This window comes from Triticum urartu, chromosome 5, assembly GCF_003073215.2.
Source record: "Triticum urartu cultivar G1812 chromosome 5, Tu2.1, whole genome shotgun sequence".
Lineage (NCBI taxonomy): Eukaryota > Viridiplantae > Streptophyta > Magnoliopsida > Poales > Poaceae > Triticum > Triticum urartu.
In genome coordinates this window covers 58,029,945-58,036,374 of record NC_053026.1, presented here as the reverse complement: position 1 = coordinate 58,036,374, position 6,430 = coordinate 58,029,945, and positions in this window count along the sequence as shown.

Genomic DNA, 6,430 nt, shown 5'->3' with positions numbered 1-6,430 from the left:
CTTTATCCTTGATGTCAGGAGGAGTACGCGACAGACAGTGGGAAAACGCCCAGTAAGCCGAATGTCCGCCAATCCGGTGCCGGACTCGCCAATCAAGACAAGAGCCCATGCAATGCAAGTTCTGCCTCCTCAAGAGGATTCAGATGATGTATCAGTAACGAATTCCAAAGTGGAGAGCGTGATGAATCACCGTCGACTAAAAGAGGCTATGCGCACTCCGGCCTTTTCCGAGCAAGAGTTTACCGCACTCAGCTTGGTGGATGCATATATCCGAGCCACTCGAGACAGTCTTGCCGGAGTCATTCAGCTATTCTCGAAGGATATACAGGTAAAAGTTGACGTAATTTTTTATAGTCATGTGCCAGTAGCCCCCGAGACTTGAAGCGGTGAGGTAAACCGATTTAAGGATCGCTATGACCCGCAGGTTCTCAAATAGAAAAATACCGCGCTATCCCAGGAGCTAGAAGCGAATAAGACACAGCTAAATGCTGTCACCGCTGAGTTGGCAGAAATGAAAAAGGACGCAATGAGTGCATCCAGGAAGAATAAACACGACGAGGGAGAAGACAAACTATCCAAAGAGATAGAGAGCTTAAAGGCTCAGTTATTGGCCGCTCAGAAGGAAAATGAGAAGCTGAAAGGCGGCATGTTCGGTATGTCTTCCTCTCTTATTTAGAACCATTCTAGGTGCCCATGTGTAATCCCTTAATTCGCAATGTCATGACTTTTTTGCCGCATGCTTGTTGACTGGTCGACCAGAGGAAGAAGTATCCGGATTTCAAGGTGACGTGTTGAAGGAACTTTCTGTGGTACATGATCGGGCCCGGAAAGCTATGAAGAGTATGGTGAAGGCTTTATGGCCATCTGATAACCCTCCAGAAAGTATGGAGGGCCTGGCAGACCTATTGAAGGGTGCCTGGCGCCGGTTCGAGCTATGGAAGACATTCGCCTGCCACGCAGGTGCACGAGAAGCCTGGGCCATGGTGAAGACATGTTTCACCAAACTGAATCCAAATCATATGGCCCGGGTGGGACCACAAGGATCAGACGGGAAGGAAATTCCAGTGAGCTTGGTGTATGACCAAGTAATGTTAGCTGCGAAGTATTCGTAGGAAGATTGTAAATTAGACAGTGTTATCCTATATACTTAAGAAGTTCACCCCCACTATCTAATTTATCTACACATGCAAGCTATCCACGTCACCCCACATGCCCCACACATTCCATCTCAGAAAAAAAATAGTGCGACACAACTTTTACTTAATCATTAATCGTTTGTTCTTCCACTAACACTTTTATTTATGGGATAGGGGAAAGGATCAGCTGTCCCTTGGTTGTTTGTTCTTCCATCTTCTATAGTAAATGAGTAGTCAAAGGGCCCGATGCATGGGTAACACAGTGTTTGATCTACACATCTCATTCTTCTCCTATTTGTAATTGAGTCGTCTCCACCAGAATTGAGCTCGGAGGTGTTTAGCCTCATCACCACACCGAGATGGATATTGATGCCGCGCCTCAACGTCGACGGTGCTACGGTACTGACGCACGCCCACAGCGCCTCCCTGCTGCCCTGCTTCATCTTGGCCAAGTCACGACGCCATGCCTGGAAGGCGCCGCCGCACTCCTACAGCGCGTCCCTGGTGCCCCACGTCTGCTTCGCTTGGCCATGATGTCAGGCCTGGACGGCGCCGCTGCACGTCCGCTGCGCCTCACTACTCCTCGCTACAACTTCGGCCTGCCACGACGTTGCGCCTAGATGGCGCCGCCGCATGCCCGCAGCGCCTCTGGTGCTCCTCATTGGCTTTGCCTGGCCAACCATATCTGATCGTCCGCACCGGCTTTGACCGTCTGGCACTACCCTCGGCACCCACCCCACACCGTTTCAGCGCCATCAAGGATCATGCCACTACCCATCCCTTGGTCCCTCCTCCCTTTGCTTTGGTGTGGAGCTCAGCGAGCGAACAACATAGTGTACGCTGGGAGAGGGAGAGGAGAGGGTCTTTACAGTTCTGCTTGCCTCTTCCATTCTTATTCAGTTATCTCCATCAGACATCGCTAGCACCAACGGACATGGTTGTAAGCTATTCTCCTTGGCTATTATTTCGATGTGGTAGTTCTGCTTAGTAATGCACACGAACATATGATGTTTTTTACTTGCCCAGTTGTTTGCTTCGGATGCATTGTGAATTCCTGACTGATTGGTTTAATTCTAGGCTCATTCTTGCAGACGTTCAGGAATGATGATTGTTGTTGCTGTTCTCGGACAGTAGGTTTCAGCCATTGAGAAGTCCACATATAAACACAAGACTAACTTCATGTTGTATTTATTTATTTCACTGTATATCCCCTACTTCCTCTCATTTTTCCTTCTCTGTGAACATGTTTATTCAGATTTCAGAGGCAACAAATCAAATTTGAACATGTTTATTCATATTTTGGAGGCTACAACTCTGTTGATTTTTTATCAGATCTAATCACCACTTCACCATATATTAGGTCTTTAGGTTTTTCTCAGTTATTGCATTTTGCAATTTCTGTCCAATGATTAATGGCGTGATGAACATAACAATGGCTCTTCGGGGGATAATTTAGTATTGACTGTATCGTTTTGATGGCTGCAATATTTATCTTTGTGGATATGAGTCGAGTTGGATTTCAATTGAAGCTAAAATTTCCAGTTGAGTGGCACCAATATTTTTTGTTTGACAACTCCTCATCAATCTTCCTTTTGCCTCTTTTTTGTGAAATAATTAAATATTCCTTGAATTACTAAATTGCAAACTTCAAAGATTCAATAATCCATAGTAAAAAATAATATTCACATCAGTTTATATGCAGATGTTCCCGCCGCAACGCGCGGGGAATCATCTAGTAGATAGAATAGATAAGGAATAAGTTTATGATTGAGTGTATTAATCAACATGTACCTTTATCCGAACATGTAAAAAGTTTGCCATCGCAGACTTTTGGCTTTAACCTCCAAACCTAAAAATAATGGAGTGTTTCTAGATATTTTTCGAAAAGAAGCATTTATTATGTCCGGAAACTAGGCAACCAAGTCATTGTGCTCAAACAGACAAGAAGTTTTAGTTCGGGTTGTATGTTATATTACATATGTAAGAAACATCTTCCAAGAAAAATAGTTTCATTATGGGTTCCTTTCCTTGGGCTGGCATACTGTAATTACGCATGTCGCGGTGTTGGAGTGGTTACAATAATGTAACAATCTGTCGTTTGATTGCCGACCACTTATTCTCTTAAGAACGCTAGCTTTCGGCTTCACCCGTCTGAGGTACATGTCTGGTGACCCGGTTGTAACAATCATAGAGGTGCTCCCTTTATGCCCTAGCCGAACAATCGGGAATGTAGGGCATAAACAAAGGAGCCAGGCAACCCAGCTTGGCAAAAACTTAAGTCATAGAGGTGCATATAATGGCAAAAAGGATGTATATCAGCAAACGACACTTATATTGTGAGCTCCAGGCTCAAAATAATAATAAGCTTCGGTTAAAGAAGCCCCGAGTCATGATGGGATATATACATCTAAGGATGTGTACCCCTCAAGTGTTCGGTTTATCTGAACATATCATGGAAATCATACAAAAATGAGAAAACAAAAAATAGATGAAGAGGAAAAAAGGAACGAAAAAGAAGTAATGCCGGACTTATGCATAGAATTTTCGGAGCCGAGCAACGTTCCATGGATTTGGCTTGAGGCGGTTATCCGATGCATTACGAAGGCGGTAGGCTCCTCCTGTGAGAACTTCATCGATAATGAAGGGACCCTGCCATTAGGTTTGAGTTTGTCCTTTTTCTTCTCCGGGAGGCGTAAAACAAGTTTACCGATATTATAGGTCTTGGCCCGCACTTCTCTGCTTTGGTATCTCCAAGCCTGTTGTTGATAGAATGCGGAACGGGCTTTTGCAACATCGCGCTCCTCCTCCGGGCCATCTAGGTCGTCCTGCCGATCAAGCTCAGCTTCTCTCTCTTTGTACATGCGCACTCGAGGTGAGTCATGAATAATTTCACAGGGCAAGACAGCCTCTGCGTCGTACACCATGAAGAAGGGTGTGTATCCAGTCGTACGATTGGGCGTTGTCCGCAGTCCCCAGAGTACGGAATCAAGTTCCTCGACCCAGTGTTTATCTGACTCCCGTAGGGATCACACTAGTCTGGGTTTAATGCCGCTCATTATTAGGCCATTAGCCCATTCGACCTGACCGGTTTTTTGAGGGTGATATAAGAAGGCGTAATCGAGCTTAATGCCCATGTTAGCACACCAGTTTTTTACCTCATCGGCTGTGAAGTTAGAGCCATTATCAGTAATGATGTTGTGTGGGACACCATAACGATGCACAATGCCAGATATAAAGTCAATCACCGGCCCAGCTTCTGCCATTTTTACTGGTTTGGCCTCTATCCATTTAGTGAATTTATCAACCATAACCAGCAAATATTTCTTTTTGTGGCTTCCCCCTTTAAGGGGTCCGACCATATCTAGCCCCCAGACCGCAAAAGGCCAAGTAATGGGGATTGTTTTTAGGGCGGTGGGTGGCATGTGACTTTGATTGGTGAACAACTGACATCCGACACAGCGCTGTACAAGGGCCTGTGCATCTTCTCGGGCCGTGGGCCAAAAGAAACCTATACAGAAGGCCTTACTTATGAGAGCCCGAGCTGCGGCGTGATGGCCACCGAGACCAGCATGTATTTCAGCCAAGAACTGCCGTCCCTCCTCTTCGGAGATACATCTTTGAAGAACTCCAGTAGTACTTTTATTGTAGAGTTCTCCTTCATGAACTTTGTAGGCTTTCGAGCGTCGGACTATGCGACGGGCCTCATTCTGGTCATCTGGGAGCTCTCGCCTATTAAGGTAGGCTAGGAAGGGTTTAGTCCATGGAGCAACGACATCCATGATTAAATGGGCAGAAGGTGTTATTTCGGTGTCCGAGCCCCCGATGATATCAGACTTGTGTTCGGCAACCGGGGGTGTGATCGGCTCTGGACTAGTATTGCCGCTCTCATCCTGCCATACCACGGATGGCTTGAAGAGCCTTTCCACAAAGGTGTTAGGTGGGACGGGGTTGCGTTTAGCGCCCATTCGAGCAAGGATGTCCACTTCCTGATTATTTTCTTGAGCGACGTGGTGAAACTCGATCCCCTCAAATCGAGCTGATATTTTGATTACGACATTGCGATATGCCGCCATCTTTGGATCTTTTGCATCGAAATCTCCATTTATTTGGGATATCGCGAGGTTCGAATCCCCACGCACCTCGAGGCTTTGTATGCCCATAGAAACAACCATTCGGAGACCATGCAATAGTGCCTCATATTCAGCCGCATTGTTGGAGTCCGTATACATGATTTGTAATACATAACGGACCGTGTCCCCTATAGGGGATGTTAGGATGATACCAGCCCCCAATCTGGCTAACATTTTAGAGCCGTCGAAGTACATCTCCCAATTGGAGTATGTGCTGTACTCTTTGGGGAGTTCGGCTTCTGTCCATTCAGCGACAAAGTCGGCCAACACCTGAGATTTAATAGCTCGGTGTGACTTGTATGTCATTTCAAATGGTAAGAGCTTGATGGCCCATTTGCCAATGCGGCCAGTGGCGTCTCGATTGTTTATGATGTCATTGAGTGGTACTTCGGAAGCCACAGTGATCGAACACTCTTGAAAGTAGTGCTGCAACTTCCGGGATGCCATGAAGACCGTATATGCTATCTTTTGATAATGTGGGTATCGAGATTTGCACGGTGTTAGAACCGCCAATACATAGTACACTGGTTTCTGGAGTGGGAATTTATGTCCCTCCTCCAGTCGTTCGACGACGAGCACCGCACTCACTACCTGATGAGTCACAAATATGTAGAGCAACATAGGTTCGCCAACACTTGATGCGGCAAGGATTGGGTTGCTTGCTAACAGAGTTTTTATTTCTTTCAATCCGGTTGCAGTCGCGTCCGTCCACTCGAAGTGATCAGTGTGTCGGAGGAGTCGATAAAGTGGTAGCACCTTTTCTCCTAATCTGGAGATAAAGCGGCTCAAGGCTGCCACGCACCCGACTAGTTTTGGGACTTGCTTTAAGTCTGTTGGCGTTGCCAATTGTGACAAGGCTCGGATTTTTGCCGGGTTCGCTTCAATTCCTCTATTCGAAACGATGAACCCGAGTAGTTTTCTGGCTGGAATGCCGAAGACACAATTTTCCGGATTGAGCCGTATGTCATATGTTCGGAGGTTGTCTAATGTGAGTCGTAGATCGTCCACCAATGATTCGACGTGTTTAGTCTTGATGACAACATCATCTACGTATGCCTCCACTGTCTTGCCAATTTGCTTTTCCAGGCATGTTTGAATCACGCGTTGGTAAGTGAGGCCGGCGTTTTTGAGCCCGAAAGGCATAGTGCCAAAGTAGAAAGGCCC